The sequence below is a fragment of the Triticum aestivum genome, chromosome 3A, assembly GCF_018294505.1.
Source record: "Triticum aestivum cultivar Chinese Spring chromosome 3A, IWGSC CS RefSeq v2.1, whole genome shotgun sequence".
In the NCBI taxonomy this organism is placed as follows: domain Eukaryota; kingdom Viridiplantae; phylum Streptophyta; class Magnoliopsida; order Poales; family Poaceae; genus Triticum; species Triticum aestivum.
In genome coordinates, this window is record NC_057800.1 from 83,289,235 (window position 1) to 83,301,190 (window position 11,956).

Consider the following 11,956-nt stretch of genomic DNA (forward strand, 5'->3'; position numbering starts at 1 on the left):
CTTTCTCTCTGCCTGCTCGCTCCTCCCGCCGGCCGTCCAGCGCGCCGTCATCATTCCTCGCAGAGGCGCCACCTCTCTCTGCTCCTCTCGTGCTTCGACCACCGAAAGTCGCCGCCCCTGAAGTTCCTCCGCACGCCATCTCTGCCTCCTGCTCTGCAGTCTGCTGCCGGCCCCGCCTACAACTTTTTTTTCACCTGCAACTGCCGCTGCTACTAACTCGTTCGGGTCGAGCGAAACGTTTTCTATAAATTTGTAGCGCGAGTTAATTGCCTAAAACTTCAAGGGGCTTTGCGTAAAAAGGACACGACGGTGAACCCGGAGACTCAATCCGTGCTTTATTATTAGGTATATATATATATGACAAATTTTTCCTACTTTTTTGTGGGAATTATCGAGCTTTATTCAATCACTATCAGCACCAGCGCGATCAGCCAGAAGGCTAGTCATGAGGAAGCCAGGTGGAGAGTTCATCCAACAATCAGACATGCCTAGAGTGCTTGCATGTTTCACACACAGGTGAGCTGAGGTGTTGGATTGTCTCATAATATCAAATAAACAAACGATGACGCTAGCCCTCCGATTTTGAGAAGTATAGGCGCTATAAGAGAGCATGAGAACTGTCGCGAGTTCCAGAGTTGTACCAGCTCCAAACAGTCGGCCTCGAGAATCACCCGCATATAACCCGGAAGCTTGCTAAAGATAACCCTATCTCGCATAGCCAGTGCTTCTGCGATAAGTGGATCCGTGATATTCTCATGCGGCTTGCTCCAGGCAGCAATGAAGTCGGAGGGGGTCTGTGGAACACCACCAGCCCCGCTTTTGTTTTCATTCAGAGACACGCTGACATCCATGTTGATTTTGATGTAGTCTGGATCAGGCAGCCTCCACCCATAGCCAGGTAGGATCCCGGTATGTTCCATCGGTATCTCCAATAGCATTAGAGTTTCCCTAATGCGCTTTAAGGATTGGTCAGGTTTCAGACTAATCTTGTCATGTGTTATGTTATTGCGAGATGTCCATATATCCCACATGACATTTATGATCTTGGTCTGGTCTTCCTCAGCGAATCGAGAGTCGCGCAGAATACCCTTGCACCAGGTGAGGGGGTGAAGTTCTAGTAACTTAATGTTCAGGCACGATCTAGCTTCAGTCCAGAAGCTCCGGGCATTAGAGCACTTGATAAGTGTGTGAACCATTTCCTCGTCTGCACCTTTGCAGACCTTGCATCAAGCCATAGTCGCAATGTGGCAGTGTTTTAATGTAGGTTCCACCAGTAGGATTCCCCGGAGGACTCGCCACCAAAAAACTTGAACCTTGGGCAGAACTTTGAGCTTTCATAGCTGTGTCCACATCTATCTATCAGTCTCTGAAAATTCAGTAGTCGTCCCTTCCTCTAGAGCTTGCTGCTTGTTGCGAGTCATTAGAGCATGATACGCGGATTTGACAATATATGTCCCCGACCTCTCATGAGCCCACGCCCAAAAGTCTTCACCACCACCATGTCTAAGTGGTATGTTTAAGATAGCATCTGCATCTGGTGGTGTAAAGTTTGCTCTTACTATCCCAGCTCTCCAACTCCAATTGTCAGTGTCAATTAGGTCAGAGACTGTATGGAGGTTGGCATATCCAATCTCAACTGATGGACTCAAAGATAGTTTCCCCGCCAGCCATCGGTTAGTCCAAATATTAACAAAAGTGCCGTCACATATCCTCTTCATTAATCCAGCTTCTAGTTCCTTCCTCCCGGCTATAATGCCTCGCCAGGTCGCAGAGGCATTTTTCGGCACAATAGCATGCATGAAATTAACATTTGGGAAACATCGGCCTCTAATAAACCTAGAACATAAGGATTCCAGGCCTGTTTTCAGCCGCCAACCATGCTTTCCCAACAATGCAATATTGAAAATTTCCAAATTCGGAATCCCATCCCTTCCTTGTACCTTGGGACTGAAAGAGATTTCCAGTCTGTCCAGTGCATGGAACGTCTATCGATGAAGCTGCTCCACCAGTACTTAGCCATCGGTGAGGAAATTCCTTTGTAAATTTTCTTGGTCAGTTTGAAGTAGCTCATCATGAATGTCGGTATAGATTGGGCCACCGACTTTACCAGCACCTCCCTTGCTGCGCACGAAACCAAACGTTCGGTTCCTCCATTCATTTAAGTTCTCACTCGCTCACCAATGTAATCAAAGGTGCCCGATGTGATACGCCCTACCGCAGTCAGCAAGCCCAGGTATCTCTCATTGAAGGCCTTGACCGGTATGCCCAGGGCTCCTTTCAAGGCTGCTCTAATAGGTTCCGGTGTGTTTGGAATAAAAAGAATGGAGCTCTTTTCCTTATGCACGCATTGTCCTGAGCATTCGCCATAAACCTTCAGAATATTGTTAAGTTTGAGAGCACTATCCACCTTCGATTGCATGAAGATTAGGCTATCATCCGCAAAAAGCAGGTGATTGATCCATGGAGATTGAATACTGACACGGATCCCTCTATCCATGATACGTCTCCAATGTATCTATAATTTTTGATTGTTCCATGCTGTTAAATCATCAATCTTGGATGTTTTATAATCATTTTATAGTACTAACCTATTGACATAGTGCCAAGTGCCAGTTGCTATTTTTTCCATTTTAGTACATCGCAGAAAATCAATATCAAATGGAGTCCAAATGCCACGAAACTTTACGGAGAATTTTGTCCAGAAGGAACACAACGGGCCCTGCCTGCGCCTGGAATTTTTATGGGCCAAAAGGAACACAACGGTGCCCCGAGGGGAGCACAACCCACCAGGGCACGCCAGGAGGCCCAGGCGCGCCCTGGTGGGTAGTGCCCACCTCAGGTGCCCCAAGGACCGCCTCTTTGCTCCATAAATACCCCAATATTCCCAAAATCCTAGGGGAGTCGATAAAATATTGATCCGGCCGCCGCAGAGTCCAGAACCACCAGATCCAATCTAGACACCATCTTGGATGGGGTTCACCACCTCCATTGGTGCCTCTCCGATGATGCGTGAGTAGTTCTTTGTAGACCTTCAGGTCCGTAGTTAGTAGCTAGATGGCTTCCTCTCTCTCTCTCTCTCTTGATTCTCAATACAATGGTCTCTTGGAGATCCATATGATGTAACTCTTTTACGGTGTGTTTGTTGGGATCGATGAACTTTGAGTTTATGATCAGATCTATCTTTTTATATCAATGAAAGTATTTGAGTTCCTTTGATCTCTTTTATGCATGATCACTTATAGCCTCGTATTTCTTCTCCAATATTTGGGTTTTGTTTGGCCAACTTGACCTATTTATCTTGCAATGGGAAGAGGTGCTTTATAGTGGGTTCGATCTTACGGTGCTTGATCCCAGTGATAGAAGGGGAACCGACACATATGTATCATTGGTACTAAGGATAAAATGACGGGGTCTATCTCTACATAGATAGATATTGTCTACATCATGTCATCGTTCTTATTGCATTACCCCGTTTCTCCATGAACTTAATATACTAGATGCATGCTGGATAGCAGTCGATGTGTGGAGTAATAGTAGTAGATGCAGGAAGGAGACGGTCTACTAATCTTGGACGTGATGCCTATGTAATGATCATTGCCAGGATATCGTCATGAGTATTTGAATTTCTATCAATTTCCCAACAGTAATTTGTTCACCCACCATTTGTTATTTTTCTCGAGAGAAGCCTCTAGTGAAACCTACGGCCCCCGGGTCTCTTTCTCATATTATTTGCCTTTGCGATCTATTTTCCTTTGTGTTTATTTTCAGATCTAATAATCCAAAAACCCAAAAATACCTTGCTGCAATTTATTCTTATTTAATTTATTTGGAATTCGATCTATCAATCTACTACAAATTTACCTCACGTCCGTTTGCCTATCTTGAGGCGCCGGACCCTGGAAGGGGTTGACAACCCCTTTAACACGTCGGGTTGCGAGAAGTTGTTATTTATGTGCAGGTGTTGTTTACGTTGTGTTGCTTGGTTCTCCTACTGGTTCGATAACCTTGGTTTCACATCTGAGGGAAATACCTGCCGCCGCTGTGCTGCATCATCCCTTCCTCTTTGGGGAAATACCGACGTAGCTTCAAGTGATATCAAAAGGAATTTCTGGAGCCGTTGCCGGGGAGGATCTTCAACATATACCAAGTTCCTAATAGGTAACACCCTCGATGCGACTATACCTCCCACGTGTCGAGGCATGACTTAGAGGCATAATCACATTGAAGGCATATGTCGCAAATCAGGTAATCATCACAAACATCCCATGTAATATAGATAATAAAAGGGATAACATAGTTGGCTTACACTCGCCACGTCAATCAAGTACATAAATAACATACATCATCCAAACACTCATGGCCCGACTACGGCAGCAAAATAAAAGATAACCCAACAAGCGACATGGTCCCGATCACCCCAACTGGGCACCACTACTGGTTGTCAGGAAAAGAAACGTAATAATGCTGAGTGTCCTCATCGTACTCCCACTTGAGCTCAAGCGCGCCATCTGGAGCTGTATCATCAGGCCCTGCATCTGGTGTAATAGTAATCTGTGAGCCACAGGGACTCAGCAATCTCTCACCCTCGCGATCAAGACTATTTAAGCTTAATAGGTAAGGCAAGGTAAATATGTGGAGCTGCAGCAAGCGACTAGCATGTATGGTGGCCAACCTATTCGCAAAAGAGAGCGAGAAGAGAAAGGCAAAGCGCGAACGCATAACTAAAGAGGGCAATCCTGCGACAAACATTACTCCAACACCGTGTCCACTTCCCGGACTCCGCCGAGAAGAGGCCATCACGGTAACTCACACAGTTGATTCATTTCAATTAAGTTTATGTTTAAGTTATCTACAACCGGACATTAACAAATTCCCATCTGCCCATAACCGCGGGCACGGATTTCGAAAGTTCAATCCTTGCAGGGGAGTCCCAACTTAGCCCATGACAAGCTCTCACGGTCAACGAAGGAATAGACCTCCTCCCGAGACGTTCCGATCAGACTCAGTACCTCGGTTCTTCAAGACATTTCGACAGGTTAAAACAAGACCAGCAACACCACCCAGATGTGCCGACAAATCCCAATAGGAGCTGCACATATCTCGTTCTCAGGGCACACCGGATGAGCAAGACGTCGGGTAGGCCAGCCCAGAGTTGCCCCTGGTAGCCCCGGACATCGCTCAGTTGGACCAACACTCAGAGGAGCACTGGCCCGGGGGGGGGGTTTAAAATAAGATGACCCTCGGGCTCCGGAAACCCAAGGGAAAAAGAGGCTAGGTGGAAAATGGTAAAACCAAGGTTGGGCATTGCTGGAAAAGCTTTAATCAAGACGAACTATCAAGGGGTTCCCATTATAACCCAACCGCGTAAGGAACGCAAAATCCGGGAACATAACACCGATATGACGGAAACTCGGGTGGCAAGAGTGGAACAAAACACTAGGCTAGAGGCCGAGCCTTCCACCCTTTACCAAGTATATAGATGCATTAAGATAACATGGCAATATAATGATATCCCCACAAGTAAATAAATGTTCCAACAAGGAACGGTCTCCAATCTTCACCTGCAACTAGCAACGCTATAAGAGGGGCTGAGCAAAGCGGTAACATAGCCAATCAACGGTTTGCTAGGACAATGGTGGGTTAGAGGCTGAACATAGCAATTTGGGAGGCTTGAAAGCAAGTGGTAGGCATCGTAGCATTGGCATAGCAAAAGAGCGAGCAAACTAGCATAGCAAAGATAGTAGTGATTTCGAGGGTATGATCATCTTGCCTGCAAAGTTGTCAGAGTTGACTGGATCCTCGAAACCAAACTCAACGGGCTCCTCATTAACGAACTCGTCTCCCGGCTCTACCCAAACAAGACAAACAAGCAACAAGAACACAATCAACCACGTGCAAGGATCAACAAGATGGTGCAATGATGATATGCTATGCGGGATGCGATGCGGGATGCATATGCAAGATATGACAGGAAATGCATGAACCTGGCCTCAACTTGGAAAACCAAGTGTGCCACTGGAAATATGAGATGAAATCGCTTGAAAACGATGTAAAGATCACCGGAATCGGAGTTACGGTTTGGAAATGGCAAGCGATTCAAATATGACCACGATCTGCGATTTACAGCAAGTAGTCATTTAAATGCAATGAGATGAACATGCTACAGCACTCAAACATGGCATCAAAATACATGGCAGGGATGCATTCAAGATGCTTAACAAAATTCTATCACTGAGCTACGGCCAATTCATCCATTAACGGGTTCAAACAAGCATGGCAAAAATGCAAATGGTAAAACAGATCTCAGACTTAGTGAAATTAACACTTGTCTGGAATTTCAGATCAGGTAGCCCTCTTCGGAGCAACAAAACAACATGCTACAGGACCTGAACATGGCAAAGTAAAACATGGCATGGAGCTACTCAAAAAGCTTAACAAAAGTCCCTTAGTGACCTTGAGCCAAAAGGGATCACAAAATACATTTGCAAGCATGTGAACATAGCAAAAACATAATCAGTTTTCAGACTTAGTGAAAACTGGGACATGCTGAAATCATAACTCAAGTAGGCATGTTTACGAGCTCGAAGCACTCACTATGGAGCAAGTCATGATAAGATAATCATACATCTATCAAGAACACACAAAATGCAAGCTAGACATGGCAAGAACAATAGCATAGCATGCACGGATCAACTACAACATCATCGGCAAAATTGCAAACAAGTTGACAATCTGCCCAGATTCACAAAGTAGCAAAAGTAGAGCTCGATTGACTCAAGCTAGGGTGCTCCATATATGCAAACAAAGACATGGATGGATAGAGCACTACAAGATTAACAAAACATCCTTACTAACCATCCTCAAAAGAGGCACAGATCACTAGGAAACAACATGAACATATGGCATCATTGAACATATAAACCCTCCTAGACTCGTAGTCACGACCGTTGCCTTCACGTCGCCTTTAAATCACTATGCCACCGCCTATAAATTCCGTGCCCCGCCAAGGGCATTTCAGTCATTTCACGCACAGGCATATAAATCGCAGCCCGCCCGTGGAGAAACCCTAGCCGCTGCCTCCGCCCGCACTCGCGCCCCCACCTACCCACGCAGCTCTTTTCCCCGATCCCCTCCCACGAACCCTAGCCTCCTGGTGACGCCGCCCCTTCCTTCCCCCGTCCCCCTCACCTCACCCCCGCCGCCGCGAGCCCCTCCCTCCTCTTCGCATTTCGGGCGGCCATGGACGACTCCATGAGCGGGACCACCGCCGTCGCGGCGCTCGTGGCCGGCGGCGCACTCCACGGGGCTCGGGACGTCCGCGGTGGCGCGGGCTGTGGACCGAGATGCAGGGCTCGGGACGTCCGTGGCGGCGCGGCCTATGGACCGAGAGGCAGGGCTCAGGACGTCCACGGCGGCGCGGGCTGTGGACCGAGAGGCAGGGCCTGTGATGCATTCTCTTCGAGGGGCTGGTCAGGTTGGCGCGGGATCTGAGCCACCGTCGATGGATTTCTCGCAGCTTGGCTACTGTTGCTTTGGATCCGGTACGATCCCCATCTCTCTCTCTCTCTCTCCAAGACTCAACCAGGCACTCACTCACTCACTCTGTTTGTGCACGCGCGTGTGCGCAGCTTCACATCCCTGAACACCTAATACTTAGTTCTGAAATATTCAGATGCTCATGTACTGTTCCAACTTGCCATCTTTGTTACTCACGACCTTCTTGACGGAGATATAAAAGATGGAAAGAGAACATTGCTTCTTGTAGATAGTCTGTTAAATTTCCATGAATTAACCCTTTCAGGTTTAGGTCATATTCAGTGGTGTCATTTTCCTGTTTGTACAAAGTATATGTTGTTTGACATTGACACGAAAGGCAGAAAATACAAAAAATGCATAATTTCCAAGACATGATTCTACTAACCTCATTCTCACGTTATCATTCTAAAACCATATTTGTTTGCCTCCGCACATAGTTAAACTCGGTCTCATGACACCATTTGTTGTCTTCAGATTTAGATAAAAGCATCACAGTTATCAATTTAATTAGTAGCACCACCGCTATGTGATTAGGACATCATGCCGGCCATCGAGGATGATCTGATCATGCAGTTCTTGTTTGCTGCCGCACATACTTCGCAACCTGCCTTATGGACTGCAGTTTCATTTTTTATGGGTTCTTGAGATATGTTATTTGAGGGAGCATCCTGATTTCTTCAGTTGCAATTGTTTTGTTCATTTACTTTTTGCCTTCTTGATTGGCTCAAACATGCTCATTGTGAAAGGGTGAGGAGCCGCCGCCATGTTTCTCCCCGAGCTCCATGGCAGAATGGTCTATTTGTATGAGATTGTGTTTAGCGGATGCGAAGAGCTCAGTTCTGGTAAGCTAGACCCTGAGGCGTGCAACAGGTATGTGGAGATTAAGGAGCGTGCCCATGTGAGCGGCTTCGATTTTGTTGTGCGAAGATCTCTGGTGGCAGGGATTCACTTCTTTTTTTGGTGATAGTCAGGAGTTTATATAGTTTGATGTTTCTGAATTTTAACAATCATGTTTTACAGTACCCTTGACATGAATGAGATCATTGGGCTTAAATGAGAACGATGAGAACCATCTGTTCTCCATCGCAATCAGCATGTGTTTAAACTACTACTGCAACAAATGTTTGTCGTACCTTCGGTTTGTGCATGTTTGATTGTACCTTCAGCATGTGTTTAAACTACTACTGCAACAGAATCTATGTTTCATTGGCACTTTTGTGTGTGTTTGATTTAGTATCTTTACCCAGGTGCTTGCTAGAGGAGAAGATTAATGGTCCGACACGGCTTCATGATGTATGAGCTGGAGGAGAGGGCATTGGATGAACCAATCAGTTCGAAGCTGTAGGTATGCAAAAACTTCAACATGTATGTATAGTAAATTTGTAATAGCAAAACTCTTGCTTCCTTGCCCATAAGAGAAAAACACCAAAAAATTTATCACCTTAACTTGTCGATGGCATACCATCCTGTCACAAACCCTCAATAATGTGCAACTCTTTTTTACCGGCTCTGAGATATTGCATAGTGATGTCTCACAATTAAGATTATTATTGTGAAAAATAACTGACCTCATGTTATCTCATGTACTTTGGTACTGCCTTCACATAAGAAGCTGTACACTAGAGGCAAGAACATGATGTGTGTGTGTGTGTGTGTGTGTGTGTGTCTTTGTGTGTGTCTTTGGGGAGGCCAGGGAGGGGGGGTAAAAACCCCTGGGTATGCATTCTTCACTTGAACAGATTCGATAATTTATCCCAATACTCTCTTTGTATTTATGTCTTTGAGGAAATCCTATGATAGATATATTTTGTTCGTTGTTTCATGCATTCTTCAGCTTTATGATTAATACTCCGAGAAATTTGAAAACTTTAGTCATTAAATATATGTCCCAAGAAATTTAGAATGGGACCATGGGATTACCCCTTTTGAAGGTTTTCACCTTATAGAGGAAGAAATTTAACATTTTTGTTTTCAATATCATTTTCCCTGACGGATTACATACAGGTTGTTATTTTATTTACAAACATGTCAAGTGTGGTTTTTTCGTTTTCTGTAAAGATCATTCACATCTATTTTTTTTGTTCCTCCCATCTGGATTTCTGATTTGATTCCAGAGTTTGGAGGTGGATGTTACTAAAGGGAGGAAGTTGATCACAAGTTTTCTTTTAGCAATTGGTGAGTTACAGGTCAGCCCCATCTCACATCACTAAATCTGCAACTCATGCTTTTTCTTGCTTGATATTAATTCTCGATATTCTTGTCACATCCTTACAGGGATATCATGTGCATATGTATGAGTCTGCTTTGCTTCGGTTGAAGATATATGTGTGCCTAAAGATCTTACATGCATTTTCTGTAATTCATTCTCTGCGTGTACGTAGGTTGCAAGAATGAGAAGGCTCCTCCGTGCTTAACAGGAAGAGACAGGGTCGCAGCCGCACCACAGGACGGCAGGCCATGGCGAGCCGCACCACACCAGGTGGGCTAGAGCGAGCTCCAGCGCGAGCGAGCACACCCGTCGCCCATGCTGGCGGTGTCCCGGCCACGAGCAACAGGAACACATGGTCCCTGACCACGGCTGGATCTCCGCCTTCTCCGTCCACATGCGTGCAGCAGGAACTAGCAGCCGCACGGGTCTGAGCTCGGCCTCTCAAGTAGGGTCGCTTCCATGCTGTAGCTATTGTTCTTTTCTCCGTTTCTCTGAAGATGCTTGCTATCTTCAGATCTTGCCGAGTGTTCGTCTGAGATTCACTGTCTTGATTTAGTTAGTGGTTTGGATAGTAGTACTCCATGAATTTTCATTTGATCCGCTGTCTATTGTCGCCGCCGGTAAATTGGATGATTGGTGCAGTTTCACATCCCTGAACCCAAACCCTAAGACTTAGTTCTGAAATATTCAGACCATATTTACTGAAGTGTGTCAGTGTTGGTTTACTTGTGATACTTTCTCCATTGTTGTGTTTAATCATATTGTCCGATCTTATCATATGCTATGCTCGCCAAGTTCAACTATCAATATCTAATTTCTCATCTGATTTTGACACCTTGCTCTTCTGCAGTTTTGTTTCACTTTTCAAGGATGAGTATCTTTACTTTGAAAATGAACTGGTCATATTTCTATTGGAAATGAAGTGATGTTGCTTCCCAGATAAATAACTGAATTCTCTTCTACTTTAGTAAATTCAGTAACTTTTCTTTAGAGTTGTTGTTTAACAGTAGCACTACCCTTGAGTAACTAGATCAATCGCTGCCACTATGTAAATCTTAGTTCCAGTACATATGATAATCATGGTTCTTCTGTCTTGGTATGATAATTTTATACATGCCAACAAGCAACCATGCGATATGTTTTTACTTCTGCACCTAACATCATGTTTTCCCACAAAAAAGTACATGTGCCGCGGCAATCATGCGTTTTATCATTTTAATAGCCAGTCAAGTTCGTCCTTCAAATGATACAAAAGGCAGTCAAGTTCCATCCTCTAATTTCTTGTGATCATTGTAGGACCAATTAGGATGTATACCTGAAGGAGTGAATCTACTGGTTCAGCTGAAAATTGATCTCTATTTGGTTTTTGTTTTTGTGTTTGGTTTTGCCGGCCACTCGTCCTTCGTATGCTCATCCATCTTGGCTGCTCTGCTTGCCTGCTTCTCCACTCTAACTCAGGTAAATGGACTGTTCTTTAATTTGCCTGGGGAACGACTCTTCTTTTACCTGTCTATTCCATAGCATGCCGGTGCACTGACCACTTCATGTCCATTTATTTATTAGGTTCTGCGATCTCTTGTGTTGCTGCATCCTGATCTTCTGCTTTGTTGCATCTCTGTTCTGCCATCGAGGTTTGCTTGCTTTCTGTCTAGCTAAAATGCATATTTCCTTTTCTATACGTGTTGTCATGGTGTTTAAATTGCTGATCATTTTAATTTTCTGGATCTGGCACGCCATCGTGTATTGTTCGGCCTCGTCCCGCTTATATGTCATGATTGTGTGTGAGTAGAATGCGTTCGCTTATTTCAGTCGTTATACATGTTTTGGAGGTCGTGGTGGCGGCGTAGTGCGGTGTGCTTTATGACGCTTTCGTATCTGTGCGAGGTTGCAGAGGACGTGTCTGTACTTGCTGGGGTAGAATTCAAATTGTGAGGGATGGTTGTGCTTAGATTTGGTCGCTGCTGGTTGGTTCTTGAGTTCAGCGCATGAAAACCTGCAACTGCTATCAAGCGAACCACAGGTAACTGAACTTCTGATTTGGTGATGTAGACATAGATCTAGCTGATCCCAACTGCTGGAGTATTTTCGTTCTATTGATTTGTAGCATCTATATTATTAGATATACACTTATGGATGTGCTTCTTTAGTGTGCCTTCTCTCATCTCACAGTAAATTGTTTTGTTGTTCTAAATAATTGCTGTAGGAGGGTGT

The 11,956-nt window shown here is 44.9% G+C and overlaps 1 long non-coding RNA gene across 1 annotated transcript; it reads left to right on the forward strand.

Moving 5' to 3' along the window:
- Positions 1 to 11,130: 11,130 nt before the first annotated feature.
- LOC123057995 (uncharacterized) lies at positions 11,131 to 11,746 on the forward strand. The gene is made up of 3 exons (XR_006427025.1): positions 11,131 to 11,203; positions 11,309 to 11,376; positions 11,637 to 11,746. It is a non-coding gene; the product is annotated as an uncharacterized lncRNA (long non-coding RNA).
- The last annotated feature ends 210 nt before the right edge of the window (positions 11,747 to 11,956 follow it).